Here is a 16,425-nt window from a genome sequence, read left to right as displayed (position 1 = left end):
CACAAGTAACTCGTTCCTGTCTACGTTGGCCAGATCCTGCCTTATTTTGTTAAAATATACTCTTCCCCTAATCCAATACCTTTTTCTGCAACTTGTCTATTTCTTTGTCCATAACAAATTTGAATTGAATCATGTTGTGGTCGGTATCACCAAAATGCTCCCCACCAACGCATCAACTATCTGTCCAGCTTCATTCCCCAGAATTAGGTCCAGCACTGCACTTATTGGATCCTCTACATATTAACTTAAAAAGTTTTCCTGTATATATTTTAAGAACACTACTCCATCTAAACCCTTTACATGACAAGAAACTAAAGCTTAATTGTTACAATGTTTTGCAACACCACCATGAAGCAATCCAGAATCTTACTGCAATTGGAAATTGTAGTTTGGTGTTGTGGCTTTAAATTTTCAAAATATGTATTTAAAACACCTCAATTTATAAACAGTAGGTATTTTACTGGACACCAAATTCCAGAAACGTGTTTGAAGTTTCCCTACTCCCCAAAGCAAAACTGCCACATACTGTACACGAGAGTTTAGCACACACTTCCTTGAATCGTCAGTTATTTCCTGTCTCCCCTAGAAATACTCTTGATCCTCCCACTTCGGGTGAGCAACGCCATGGAAGAACAGAACGATATATGCATGTTTTATTAGGGATGCTTTTGCAATTACGTTGTGAAATATTATTTCAAGTTTCATCTATAATGCACGGTTGCAACATGGCAGTATAAATAACCAAAAGGGGACAACACTGATCAGCTTCATTAATATCGCTGACCGTGAAAACCGCAAGCAATATTATCCTTTCACAAACATTTCAGTGAATGCTGCTATCGGATTTATTTCTTATTTGAATCTACATTAAACACAAACGTTTACAGGGCCGTGTACACTTTGAAAGGTCAAGGCCTTCTTAAGGACTTTTGGGCAAATGCCGAAGGGATCAACTTAACATGTTCTCCCTTAATGACGAGCCGAACTGGCCACATGGACACACCTTGTGGCTGCCTTCCAAGCTCTCTAGTTGCTGCAATCTCGCAGCCGACTGGCGGTGCAATGCTGTAAAATGGCGGGACACATCACAGGGATCGAACAGACCCATGTAATGGCGGGAGACATAGAAAAAACAGGCTTGAAATAATGTTAGTCGAGTAAATCAATAATAACAAAAATACGATCTGCGGAATTTATAATTATTGCACAATTCCGTGTTAACGTGTAATCTAATTTCCCGAAATAATCTTTTGTTGTTAATGCTGCATGATTTTCGTTATTTCAAGGACATCAGCCCGAGTAAGGTTTTCATTGGACGCAGTCATCAATTAATTTACCTTTGAGAAATCGGGCAGCTTGAGCAGCGATATCACGTGATCTACTGGGAGTGTAGCAGGATTTCAATGCGGTATGTCCTAATTTGTAGATTTTTGTCTACGTAAATATCAATCAAAATGGTTCTTCCCCATTTCTGAAAATAGACAAGTATCTTAGGTTTCCTACTGCTATCCGATACGAATGTTTTGCACAACTATCTCTTCAAATGCGATTTTATTTAATTTGCAGTGGAATTAGCATGGCGTTCGCACGTCGATGGAGCCGCCTTATTTCTTCTGGGCAAGTCTCTTGAGGGAACTGAATGTCACATTTTTACACAATATATGTACACCGCAGAGCTAAAACAATTCTGGACAGCTTTTCATTTCTAAAAACACTGACCAAAACCTTTTGTAAACCAATCAAGTAGCCCGAACAGTCGACGGTTCATTTTTTGCAACAATAAAAGATCGAAAGGAAACCCTGCCCGAGGTATGATAGGATTTTATTGTACTCGGGCTGGCATCAGCTACCGGGGGGGGGGGGGGGCTCACAATGGCCTAGCGTTGCAATTTAATGTGAAATGTGTGTGTTATATCAAATATATACACGGAGGATTCTACTTCAAAGCGGTAAACACAATATTTCTTTTAAATAGTGATACAGCATGGAGGCTGCTGCGATTATCCACCACAATTTACGAGCACAACCAGTGAAGCGATTAGGTACGGCTCCACTGTGGTCATATTTGTGACTCAATCACTGCTCAATACAGCATATAATTTTCACGACTCCAATGTTTTCTTCCTTAAAAACAGAAAAGCCTGATAATATTTTACTTCAAAATAGAAACCAGAATAATCTAGTTTCAAAAAATACAATTATAATTTGTGCATCCAGAAAGTGTTTCGAAGGGCTGTGAACACATTCTTTTGTCCAAATTATCGGTTTTGAGAGTGCGATTGGGTCAGAAAACGTAGTGGTAAACAGTTTCAGCATTAAACGGTTTAAATGGAAAACATGTTCATTAAACAATCTACAAACAGCGATACTCACATGAATCAAAATATACATTTCTACTAACATATAGTAATAGCACCAGAGATCTGCAGACTTTGCATGGATTGCTGCAAAAAGAATGACAGCAGTACACTCAGTCACGGTTAAGTACTATGAACTGAATATTATCTGCGAAACATGTCTCAAAGTTAGCCCCTGAAAACATAATGGCAAACATTTGACGTCACTAATGTGCCTAAAATTCATCCCATAGTCAAGAAAATGCAACAATTCCAATGAACTAGCTGACAATTTAGCTCGTCAGTGATAGAAGGGTAATGCAACCATCACTCAAAGATGGAACAGGAAAAAATCCAGGAGACAAAAGTATAATAGCACAGATTCCAAAAGGAGAAGGCCATGCTTGATTAACCTTACTGATTTATTTGAAGGAGTAACAGAAAAAGTAGACAAGGGTAATGCAGGGATTTAATATACATGGACATTTAAAGTGCCTTTGACAAGCGATAGGAGGATGCGAGTCAAGGAACAAGTGACAGAATGGATAGCAAACTGGCTACAAAACAGAAACTAGAGAATAAAAATTTACAGTAGTTACTGAGACTGGTGAGAAATGGGAAGCGATGATCCAAAAAAAAGAACAATCCTCATGGTCATCAATAATTTAGCGCATAGCATTTACAAAGCTACATCAACTACCATCTTTCAAAAGTGGGATGGGTGAGTCACATGCATTGCAGTCATCTTAATTACATATTATACTGCGCAACATTGCTCGAGGCTAATCAAAAGACAGATCAATGAAACTTGCATCATGATCCCAACTTCAATGTCGCCACTTAGCAACCTGTGGATATGTCAGATTTCCAATGTTTGCTTTGTTCTTTGCAAACCAATTTCTTGTAATGATTTGTTACCTACATATCTATAATACATTATATAACTTGCATTTGACATTTCCTGTCAACTTTTCCTAACATTATATTCATAAATACTTCATTTGGATGTGAAGGGCTTCAAGAGCACTGAAGTGATGAAAGGAACTATACAAATATATATTAATATGTGCATAATAATATGTAATGCAAACTGTCCATAAAAGTATTACTTCCCAATTAGATCCTCACACCAGTGGTGGCACTATATATATATATCACTATATATATTAAAATAATTAGTGATCTCAAGATTCTAAAAATACTGCACCAGTAGGTGGGGCTGTCAACATAACATAATTGAACACATCAATATCAATGTGAACTGGCCTAAGATTACATAATAGCCCAAACATGCATAAGACACAAATATTTTCCCCTCAATCATCAAAGGATTTGGCTCCACATGGAATATCAGAAGAAGCATGTTCTACTTTCCCAAGATTATCTGGTCAGAAGCAAAAGCAGAATTTTAAAAAAAGAACAAAAAGAAATGACAGTCTGCAGCCACAGAGAAAATGTCAAACTGGAATCAAGAACAAGTTGCCTGTTGAGGCGGGGATCAGAACGGAAGTTGAAAATGGAAAGATTTCAAAGCAAAGGAAACTCGAGTATGAAGGACACCTCAGCAAAAGATATACAGAAATCGCAGGAAAAAAAGCTGAACAGCTATGGTCATGTGATGTGTGCTGAGCACTAGAGCCTGATTCCCCCCCTACTAAGCAAGACAATTGACCCCCTTCTGCATTCCCCCCACCCCCAGCTAATTATTGGACTGCCCGCTTATACTGATAGAACATAGAACATTACAGCACAGAACAGGCCCTTCAGCCCACGATGTTGTGCCGACCTTCATCTGAAACCAAGATCAAGCTATCCCACTCCCTACCATCCTGGTGTGCTCCATGTGCCTATCCAATAACCGCTTAAATGTTCCTAAAGTGTCTGACTCCACTATCACTGCAGGCAGTCCATTCCACACCCCAACCACTCTCTGCGTGAAGAACCTACCTCTGATATCCTTCCTATATCTCCCACCATGAACCCTATAGTTATGCCCCCTTGTAATAGCTCCATCCACCCGAGGAAATAGTCTTTGAACGTTCACTCGATCTATCCCCTTCATCATTTTATAAACCTCTATTAAGTCTCCCCTCAATCTCCTCCGCTCCAGAGAGAACAGCCCCAGCTCCCTCAACCTTTCCTCATAAGACCGACACTCCAAACCAGGCAGCATCCTGGTAAATCTCCTCTGCACTCTGATAGTGAACTCACTCCTCATCCACTTGAGATTTTTTTTGTCTGGCCTTATTTATTTTGTCTGAATTGCTCTTCACCAATATCCCTGTTCATCTGTAGACTGATGCCTTTTAACTTTCAAATTATATTTTGTCCTTCCTCCCTTTTGAACATTACCACTTTGCTAAGGTGGTTCAATGCCAAGTTGAACTCAAACTTGTTCAAATTACCAAGATCCCTAAAACAGCACCAAAATGAAGAAAAAATACAGCACCATTGAACAACCTTACTACTCCAAATACTTTTAACTAAAAAATTCTCTTCCCCTTTCTGCCAAAAATATTTGCAGCTTCCCTTACTCATCTTAAAACAGAGGCAGCCAGGGCATTTTAAGCATCATTCAAAAATGAATACTCTCCTGGTTCACTTCCACCCCAAGTGCCACTAGCAGCCAAATCTCTCCCCAAAAGAGATGACAAATCACGGTGGTGTTGTCAAGCACAACTTTTTACCAGTTCCATTAAATGTACAGAAACGATTATATTTTCTTCTATTATTGAAAATGCTGACAATGTTCCAGATACTCCTGGAACCCTTTATTACCTTCCCCACAGTGGACATTCTTTCTGTACAAACTCAAGACATTGAGTGTTAGCTTCGTATTCATTCAGTAACTACTAATATACAATCCTGTTTAACAGCATTCACATACAAGTACCAAGAACTAGTTAATGATTAGAAATCAAACAGAAACTGATCTTGCCAATCTGAGTCAGGCCAAAGAGACCAATTGTAGCACCAGAAATAAAATCTGTTGAGTTCCCTCACAGTTGTCAGTGGAACCATCAGGAACAATGAACAGGAGCATTTTGAAATGGCCTAAGGGTAGTGAAAACTTACATAATCAGTGTGTCAGTGCAAATAAATATAACAAACTGAGTAGGACAAGGGGTTAATTGCACGATTATTTAAAACTGCTCTAAAACTTTACACACATCATCATTTAATTATTTTGAATTGCATGTTATGGATAATGCTTGTTTTTAAACAAAAGGACTCCTATAATATTTATACACAGTATTTTGCATCCTAGGATTATTTTTATTAAGTTTATCAATACTATCTAGGAACATAGATTCCTTTGGTATTACGGTAAATGTATCACAGCATACACTGACTCTTTGGATTCAGATTCTAAAACAACCAATGTTACAATACCATAAGTGGTCAGTTGAATAGATTTCAGAATCTTAGAATGTTCTATATAATACATCTATTTCACTACCTTCATCAACCCTCTGTTAGATCAAATAAATCAAATTAGGTCACTTAGATATAACTTCCCAGTAACAAATCCACTGCCTTTAATAACCCTTGCTTCTTGTTAATTTTGTGGAAGCTATTGAATTGTAAAATTAATCAGAGAAATTCAGATCGAGAATAAGCAAATAACTCAGGTTTCAGCTTTTTCTGGTTGTGATTTAGCACCATTTGCAATGCATTTATTCATGGCAAAGTGAGTTGACCTTAAATACACTGAAACATAACTCCTAACTGAATATTTAGAGTATGTTCACACGATACATTATTTACAGTATATTCAGGTGGTTACATTCAGAGGCATCTTTATTGATTTTTAATGTAATATAGACATGCTGATGAGTGAAAGAATGCAAATCTACTAAAGTTATCTAGTTAAGATATCAGCAAGATAAAGTTACCCAAGTACTAACCAAGAACACCATGAACATTAGTCAACCTACAAAATACTATTTTTAAAAGCTGCAGGTTGAGTTTTCCTCAAACCATTTTGCTTTCAAAGAAGCTGTGTGTTTTACATAATCTTCTCAAAGTTGAATGGTCCAAAAAGGCTAAATACCATTTGTGCAGTAATCTGCTTGCTAGATTTTGAGATTTAATATTGCATTGCAATGTCAAATGCATCTCAGAATAATAGATTCCAACCTGAAACAAATTTTTATAGTTTGTTTACTGTTTCTCCACAGATACCATCAGACCCGTTGAGAACTTGTAGCATTATCTGTTTAAATTTCAAATTTCCAGCATTCAAAGTATTCTGCAGATGAAACTAATGAGGCAGAAAACTGCCAATTTATCAACAGCACAAGATCAACATGAATGCAATGGGGAAAGGTGGCAATGAATGAAGATTCTTCGTAAGGGAGGGAGGGATGTCTTCTGGTGTAGTGGGTAGCATCCCTTCCTCTGAGCCAAAGGGTTTTGCATCCTACTTCAGGACTTGATTGTTGATGAAGGTGCATTCATAATTTGGCCAAACAGGTTGACTACCAACCTACAAATCTTTTCCAATGCAGACCTATGAGAGGTGGTAAGCAGGCCTATGACAGGTGGTAAGTGCGGGAGAGAATCCGGGTCAGCCAAGTGATGTAAAGACATTTGGAGCCGCTACCATCAAGATCCATGTAAAAGTGCATGTTTCCACAACAACTCTGGACTCCATTAGTAATCTGTAACACAGCACCATAATACAGACAATTGCGATGACAAGTGGCAAGTAACATTAAATGCCAACTAATGACCATTCTCCAACAAGACAGAGTATTTCTACCCCGCCTTGAGATTCAGTAGCATTATGATCCCCAAATCTACCACCAGCCGAGGGTCACCATTAACCATAAACTTAACTAGACAACCATGTAATCCTACAACTACAAGAGCAGGTCAGAGGATAGGCAAAATGTACGGGGCACACGCCAAGAGTGTTATTTTCCAATATCTGAACCAGTGCAGCTGCAACAGTGGTCAAGATACTCAACATTATCCTGGACAAAGCAGCCTACTTAATTGACAGGCCATCCATCCACCACCTTAAATATTTAGAAGATGTGACAAATGGTACTCCCCACAGATGATCAAGGTCAAGGGTGGGTACCGGTAGACAGGAAGATGGGTTGAAGTGTGTCTACTTCAATACAAGGAGCATCCGGAACAAGGTGGATGAACTTGGGGCGTGGATTGCTACTTGGGACTACGATGTTGTGGCCATTACGGAGACGTGGGTAGAACAAGGACAGGAATGGTTGTTGGACGTTCCGGGGTATAGATGTTTCAGTAAGTGTAGGGAAGCTGGTAAAAGAGGTGGAGGAGTAGCATTGTTAATCAAGGATAGTTTAACGGCTGCGGAAAAGCACTTTGAGGGGGATATGCACACTGAGGTAATATGGGCTGCAGTTAGAAACAGGAAAGGAGCGGTCATGTTGCTAGGAGTTTACTATAGGCCCCCAAATAGTAATAGAGATGTGGAGGAAGAAATTGCTAAGCAGATTATGGATACGTGTGGGGGTCACAGGGTAGTTGTCATGGGGGACTTTAACTTTCCAAATATTGATTGGAACCTTTGTAGGTCAAATAGTTTGGATGGGGCACTTTTTGTGCAGTGTGTGCAGGAGGGTTTCCTGACACAATATGTGGATAGGCCGACAAGGGGTGAGGCCACATTGGATTTGGTACTGGGAAATGAACCGGGCCAAGTGTTAGATTTGGTTGTGGGAGAGAACTTTGGAGATAGTGACCACAATTCGGTGTCTTTTGTTATTGCAATGGAGAGGGATAGGGCCGGACGGCAGGGCAGGGCAAGGCTTACAATTGGGGGAGAGGTAATTATGATGCGATTAGGCAAGAATTAGGGGGCATAAGATGGGAACAGAAACTGTCAGGGAAAGGCACTGATGAAAAGTGGAACTTTTTCAAGGAACAAATACTGGGTGTCCTTGATAGGTATGTCCCTGTCAGGCAGGGAGGAAATGGCCGAGTGAGGGAACCGTGGTTCACAAAAGAGGTGGAATGTCTTGTGAAAAGGAAGAGGGAAACTTATGTAGGGATGAGGAAACAAGGTTCAGATGGCTCGACTGAGGGTTACAAGTTAGCAAGGAACGAGCTGAAAAAGGGGCTGAGGAGAGCTAGGAGGGGACATGAGAAGTCCTTGGCGGGTCGGATCAAGGAAAACCCCAAGGCTTTTTACTCTTATGTGAGGAATAAAAGAATGACCAGGGTGAGGTTAGGGCCGGTCAAGGACAGTGGTGGGAACTTGTGTATGGAATCAGTAGAGATAGGCGAGGTGATGAATGAATACTTTTCTTCAGTGTTCACCAAGGAGAGGGGCCATGTTTTTCAGGAAGAGAAGGTGTTACAGGCTAATAGGCTGGAGGAAATAGATGTTCGGAGGGAGGATGTATTGGCAGTTTTGAATAAACTGAAGGTCGATAAGTCCCCTGGGCCTGATGAAATGTATCCTAGGATTCTTTGGGAGGCGAGGGATGAGATTGCAGAGCCTTTGGCTTTGATCTTTGGGTCCTCGCTGTCCACGGGGATGGTGCCAGAGGACTGGAGAGTGGCAAATGTTGTTCCTCTGTTTAAGAAAGGGAATAGAAATGACCCTGGTAATTATAGACCGGTTAGTCTGACTTCGGTGGTTGGTAAATTGATGGAAAAGGTCCTTAGGGATGGGATTTACGACCATTTAGAAAGATGCGGATTAATCCGGGATAGTCAGCACGGATTTGTGAAGGGCAAATCGTGCCTCACAAATTTGATAGAATTTTTTGAGGACGTAACTAGGTGTGTTGATGAAGGTAGGGCGGTTGATGTCATATACATGGATTTTAGTAAGGCGTTTGATAAGGTCCCCCATGGTCGGCTTATGATGAAAGTAAGGAGGTGTGGGATAGAGGGAAAGTTGGCCGATTGGATAGGTAACTGGCTGTCTGATCGAAGACAGAGGGTGGTGGTGGATGGAAAATTTTCGGACTGGAGGCAGGTTGCTAGCGGAGTGCCGCAGGAATCGGTGCTTGGTCCTCTGCTCTTTGTGATTTTTATTAATGACTTAGAGGAGGGGGCTGAAGGGTGGATCAGTAAATTTGCTGATGACACCAAGATTGGTGGAGTAGTGGATGAGGTGGAGGGCTGTTGTAGGCTGCAAAGAGACATAGATAGGATGCAAAGCTGGGCTGAAAAATGGCAAATGGAGTTTAACCCTGATAAATGTGAGGTGATTCATTTTGGTAGGACTAATTTAAATGTGGATTACAGGGTCAAAGGTAGGGTTCTGAAGACTGTGGAGGAACAGAGAGATCTTGGGGTCCATATCCACAGATCTCTAAAGGTTGCCACTCAAGTGGATAGAGCTGTGAAGAAGGCATATAGTGTGTTAGCTTTTATTAACAGGGGGTTGGAGTTTAAGAGCCGTGGGGTTATGCTGCAACTGTACAGGACCTTGGTGAGACCGCATTTGGAATATTGTGTGCAGTTCTGGTCACCTCACTATAAGAAGGATGTGGAAGCGCTGGAAAGAGTGCAGAGGAGATTTACCAGGATGCTGCCTGGTTTGGAGTGTCGGTCTTATGAGGAAAGGTTGAGGGAGCTGGGGCTGTTCTCTCTGGAGCGGAGGAGATTGAGGGGAGACTTAATAGAGGTTTATAAAATGATGAAGGGGATAGATCGAGTGAACGTTCAAAGACTATTTCCTCGGGTGGATGGAGCTATTGCGAGGGGGCATAACTATAGGGTTCATGGTGGGAGATATAGGAAGGATATCAGAGGTAGGTTCTTCACGCAGAGAGTGGTTGGGGTGTGGAATGGACTGCCTGCAGTGATAGTGGAGTCAGACACTTTAGGAACATTTAAGCAGTTATTGGATAGGCACATGGAGCACACCAGGATGGTAGGGAGTGGGATAGCTTGATCTTGGTTTCAGATGAAGGTCGGCACAACATCGTGGGCCGAAGGGCCTGTTCTGTGCTGTACTGTTCTATGTTCTATGATCAAATATATTAATGACTTGAATGAAAGCATGGACAATTGTATATCACATTTTGAAAATGACTAAAATAAGAGCCACAGTAAGTTATATAGATGGTAGCAGGAAGTCACAACATCAAGACCAAACTGAGTGAGCAAAACTATAGCAGATGGAATTTAATATGGAGAACTCGTTCACTTTGGATCTGAGAAAGACAAGTCAGAGTATTTTCTTAATCATGACCGACCAGCCGTGGAAGGACAATGGGGCTTGGAAATCCCAGTACATGAATCACGAAAAGCTAGTACACAGGTACAAAAGGCTAACGGAATGTCGGCCTTTTATTTCCAAGGAGGTGGAATTCAAAAGTGAGGACGTGTTGCTTCACTTGTACAGAGTATAAGTCATGGCCCATCTGGAGTACTCAGTTTTGGCCTGCACGCCTCAGGAAAAATATATTTGCCGTTTGAGAGATATGTCACAACAACATCTTAAATTTATATAATGCCATAAAATAAAACATCCCATGGCATTTCACAGGAGCATTACCAAACAAAATTTGACACTGACCCCACAAAACTATTACAGAAGACGACCAAAAGCTTGCTCAAAGAGGTTAGGGTTCAAGTAACATCTTAAAGGAGGAAGAGTGGTAAAAAGTCGGAGAGCTTTAGGATCTCGATTGCGGAATGCAAGGTTCCCAACAGTGGCGCAATTAATGCACAGTGACCAGACTAGAGGAGCAGAGATTTGAGGGTCGTAGGCACAAAGTCACCAAAATTATTCCAGTGATCTAAGGGTTAAATTATTGCACAGTAAGAGTTTTAACAAACTCTTATTGCACAGTAAGAGTTTTAAGAGTTGTTAAAACTCTTACTGTGTTTACCCCAGTCCAACGCCGGCATCTCCACATTTAAATTATTGCACCAGGTTCCTAAAGCTGCAGCATATTCTCTTGATTTTAGAACCAGGCAGAACGATCGAGTTGAGATGTTTAAGCGATAAAGCAATTTGACAGGGCAGACACAGAGAAATCATCTGAACATTAGTTGAATGAATCAGAATTGGTACAGCACGGAAAGAGGTCATTTGGCTCATCCTGGCCATGGCAGCCCTGTGCAAGAACAACTCAGCCAGTCCCCCTTCCCCTGCACTTTCTCTTTATGTTTTCTCCTCAGGTGCTTATTCAGTTCCCTTTTGAAAGCCTTACTGAATGTGCCTCTCAGGCAGTACATTCCAGATCCTAACTGCACAGTGCATAAAATATGTTTCTTTATATTTTTTATATAATCCATTTAAAAATGCAACATTATCTGCATCATGCTGAGAATTTGATTAGGTAGTTAAACAGACAAATCAGAAGATAAATAATCACCATTAGGCTAAACATAGGGGGCTCTCAATTACCTGAGAGACTGGAAGAGAAAAAAACCTTTTTACTCGTGTCCTGCTGTTGTGCCAAATGCTTTTGAATCAAGTTCCCAGACAATTTAGTAACCACAGGAACCATAATAATTCAAACATATACATAGACAAGCAGAGCACAACCAGTTCACCACAATAAAATCAGCAGAAAACTAAATTTTTGTCAGCTGGGAATTGCGCAGTAGTTAAAATACCAAACATTTGCTGGAGATATATGGTTATCTTTTTTCAGAACATGTGAAATTCTGTTATTTACACTGTGCAGCCATTAGCAATTTAGATTCAATATCCATAAGACTCATGCTATTTAAAACAATAGCCGCCATCTGAGTTGATCTTCATGAAACAAGTTAAATCCATAAATTCAAAACAAATGCACTACTATTCCATAACTACACTTTTATCTGTCAACTTTCAACATTTTAAAATGTTATTTTTCATGTGTGCATGACATCGTGAGAATACTTAGCAAGCACAAACTAGATGCATTTATTCAATAGGCAGACCCAACATCAAAACACACTCATGACTGCATTGTTCAATCTGTCATCAGATATGTATTGTATCCAACATCACAATTATTTATATGCTCTATAAAAGGGCCCAAGAAAAACAATGTTTTAGAAAAACAATGGTGTTTCAGTTAAAGAGCAAGGTCTCATTCGTTCAGGTAAAATTCATAATTCTTGCCCTATTTATAATCTAACTATACTCCTAATGGAAGAAAATATCAGACCTGTAACATGTCCAAAGGACACATGAAAAAATATTATCATTTTCCATTGTACAAAACAGCCAACTGTATATTTTAGGTGTAGGTTTAAAAACAGCAGTTTCTCATCATTGTTGATAGTTATTCCACATAGATGGTAGAACAACAATATACTAATTATAAATAAGCTGATAGCTTGCAAGAACCATCTGTGAGGAGGAATATGATTTGTATCAAATTGCATTCTGGCCTCTTGCAGGTCTCCAATTTTAATTGCTCCATCACTGACAGCCGAGCTTTTATCTGCCTGGGCCCCAGATTTTAGATACCTCTCTAACTCCCCTTCCCCCTTTAAAACACTTCTTAAAGCATTTCTATTTACCCAGTTGTTTGGTCACATGTCCTAATATCTCGTTACGTGACCCGGTATCAAATTTTGTTTGATAATGCTCATGTGAAACATTTCTTGACTTTAAAGTGCTCAGTGCAACTTGTTGTATTTCACCCTGCACCTCATTGCACTGGGATACTGGATGTGTCAATGATAACCAGGCTCTTTGCCATTAATGTAACTGAGTGTGTTTTCATATTCTGAGATACCTAATATGTTGACAGATGTGTCCAAAATTTGTCCTAAAAGTCAGAGCACAAGAAAACGATCGTTCAACCTACCAAATCTGCAATTAGTAAATATGCTGCCCAACACAAAGCTTGGCCAAAAATTCCATGGTTGCCATTGATCGCAATACATCTGAACTGGGTGGACAGTGTGCAGGAAAGAAGGTGAAACTGGCAGGATTCCCTATTCTGATTGGGGCGGCACGGTGACACAGTGGTTAGCACTGCTGCCTCACAGTACCAGGGACCTGGGTTCGATTCCCAGCTTGGGTCACTGTCTGTGTGGAGTTTGCACGTTCTCCCCGTGTTTGCGTGGGTTTCCTCCGGGTGCTCCGGTTTCCTCCCACAGTCTGAAAGACGTGCTGGTTAGGCACATTGACCCGAACAGGCGCCAGAATGTGGTGACTAGAGAAATTTCACAGTAACCTCATTGCAGTGTTAACGTAAGCCTTACTTGTGACTAATAAATAAACTTTTACTTTTACTACAGATTCCACCCTTGAAAATAAAATACATGTGGATATCACACAAGGAAGGGTAGAATTTGACTAAGTTACAATGTCTTCCAAAATTTAAAGTCCAGGCTCATAAATGAAGAATGACCAATTACGATGAGATAGCTAAATCCATCTCTGTAAGGAGAGGAACATATAAATTAAAGAGGTAAACTTTCTAATCAATATTTTGAGCATTAAATCCTCAATTGCACAGTATTTTGTACAATATAAATCAAAAATGGAATTCTGCCTAATCCGTTGTGGATTAGGGAGAACTGTTTTAGTGCACAAAAAATTATAGTATTCATAAAATTATCAGAATCCTGCTCTTTGAAGATTAAAACACAATAAACGCTTGCAGCATCCCTTTCATTCTTACTATTTAAGAAAAATACTACAGAACCAACTTTATTAAAAAATCCTTTCAACCACAAAACAGCCTTAAACATTTTCACCTAATAATGTAGGTAGTTCTCTCTGTTCATTAATAGAATGTTATCAAATAAAGAACTTGCATTTGCACCATGCCTTTGGTGTCTCCTGGATGCAGGCAAATGCTTCACAGCCAATGAATTACTACTTAAATATACTCATCATTGTAAAGTAGGCCAGCAAATCTGAGCACAGCAATGACCACAAGAAGTAACTCCATAAACGACCAGTTAATCTATTTGATAATACTGATCAGGCCATTGAGTGAGAATGCCATGCTTTTCTTTTCCAAAAATTAGAAAACTTACAATCTAAATAGGCAGGCCGGCCTTCAAATTAACATATCAAAATGTAGCAGCAATCTTTCCTCTAACACATTGAGGTGACAACCCAAGTTTCAGATTTCCCGCAGTATTTTGCTTTTATTATATTACCCAAGTTACTGTCTCAGGGTTTTACATTGGGGGTTGAATCCATTGACCTTCTGACTCAAGAGTCAGCACTAAACACTGATACAGGTGTTTCAACACCAAAGGTTCCTTACAATGTAAATAATTAAAGTTTTTAAATGTCTGCATTTTTTTAATGACTGAGAATAGATTATTTGAATGCAAGCACAGTGGTACTCTTGCATTCTGCTGGGAGATATTTCCCATGTATGTGAAACCAGCAACTCTGTGAGGAGCTGGCACCTTTATTGCCTGTTATGCCAATAAACCTCAACTGGTTGGTTGGAACCAGCACATTCGGACAAAAGGGTCAGAGTTCATTATTCATTTTTTGACTGTTAGCCATGCAATACCAAAGCCAAATTTGTCATTTCACTACCCTATGAATAGTTGCCTTGATTGTAGCATTACTGAAATATGCAAGGGATTCGAAATACATATAAAATGACAGCGGATGCCAAATTAATTTTTATTGGCTCACATCTGGTGACCAAATGTTGCTAACGATCACTCTGAAGAAGTTAATGGCTGCTATCACGGAGATGGAAAACATCCAATTTGAATCTGGCTTCAACTTCAGTCGGGGTGTTGCTGTGTAGATGATACAATTTAAAAGACAAAAATGTAATTACATTATTATGAAACTACTTCCACAATCTCTGTGTGAATCTATTACTGTGTGCTATTGCTCCATTTACACAACTGGATCTCAGAAAGGCTGTCCCAATTATAATTTCCTTTTACCAGAGTATGCAACTGCCTTGTGGGAGTGGCGAGGGGAAAGAAAGATGAAGATTTAAATGCTTTTGCAGCAGAGGGTATAAGAAAAATATGACAGCTGCATTCCTGATACAGTTTGCATCTATCTGCTGCTGATTGGATCTCATGAAGCTAAGACCAATTTGGTACTTCTTTTCTGGTCCAATTTAATTTTCCCATGTCAGTATAAACATGGGAAAACAATTTAATTTTCCCATATCAGTATTAACAGTCAGAATGGACAGGCAGTTTATGTACTAAGAATAAGTTTATTTCTTAGGGGAAAAAACAATTGTATCAAAATCGAAAATGATAGTTTTGTATGTGAAAAGGGTGGACTATCCAGTATCATCTATTTATTACATAATGTATTTTGCCATGAAAGTGACCAAAATTCAAACCCTGACCGTGAAGTGATTTCTACTACAGTCAATTAGCACCATTTTACTGTATAGTTTGAAATTCCTCTCCTTAGACTGATAGTGCAATTGAGTCATGTTTAACTATTTTCATTTAAGCGGGCTTACTTCAATAAAATACAGACCACAAGGAAGGCACGCCCTACCCACAGCCTCTGACTACTGTTTTCATGCACAAAAATGACAGTACATGGGCAAGAAAAGTTAAGTAATTTTAAATGTCTATGTCATACTTCTTCCTTTTTCCTTACAGAAGGAAACCGACTTGCTTCTGAAACATCTAGTTACAATGTCCTAATTCTGGACAATGTATAAAGTGCACACAACAAAAGAATAAGGCATCGACCGGGTTCAAGGTATGCCAATGACTTCCTCTCAATCCTCCCTCAATGTTACAAAATAAAACACAATGAAAAACATAAATACACTGAATATTGTCGCGCCAGATGAATTAGCCACGATGTTTGTTTCACAATCTATTAAATTTATTTGAACTTTTAAAACAATGTTCCAGACCATTTCTATCTGAAACCTAATGCACCCTCCCCTTTGCGTTTCTCTCTCATTCTCTGGTGGGGGAGGGGTGGGAACTGGCTTATTTGCATTTCAAACTGGTATAACAGAAATACAGTCCTCTTCTATGATTAAATATAGCAATAGACACTAGATTCTGCCAACCACAAATTACTCTCGATAATTCTTGTAAACCACCGTGGCAATTATAATAGTTTAAAATGTTTTAATAATGCAGGTTTTTCTAAATAGTCACAACCCAGTTTCAGAAAATGCTAATGGTGCAAACATATTTTCCTTCCTCAGAGTCG

The 16,425-nt window shown here is 39.6% G+C and overlaps 1 protein-coding gene and 1 long non-coding RNA gene across 11 annotated transcripts in view; one reads left to right on the top strand and one right to left on the bottom strand.

Annotated features, from left to right (window-relative positions):
* spen (spen family transcriptional repressor) overlaps positions 1-16,425 on the bottom strand; it is a 93,461-nt gene that overhangs the window by 74,330 nt on the left and 2,706 nt on the right. The gene's annotated exons all lie outside the window — the stretch shown is intronic.
* On the top strand, positions 1,041-16,100 carry LOC144509960 (uncharacterized). Its single transcript, XR_013500546.1, has 3 exons — positions 1,041-1,148; positions 1,287-1,408; positions 15,855-16,100. It is a non-coding gene; the product is annotated as an uncharacterized LOC144509960 (long non-coding RNA).

Source organism: Mustelus asterias, chromosome 22 (assembly GCF_964213995.1).
Source record: "Mustelus asterias chromosome 22, sMusAst1.hap1.1, whole genome shotgun sequence".
NCBI classification, from domain to species: domain Eukaryota; kingdom Metazoa; phylum Chordata; class Chondrichthyes; order Carcharhiniformes; family Triakidae; genus Mustelus; species Mustelus asterias.
The sequence above is the reverse complement of the archived record's forward strand: the minus strand, read 5'-3'. Positions and strand labels throughout refer to the sequence as shown.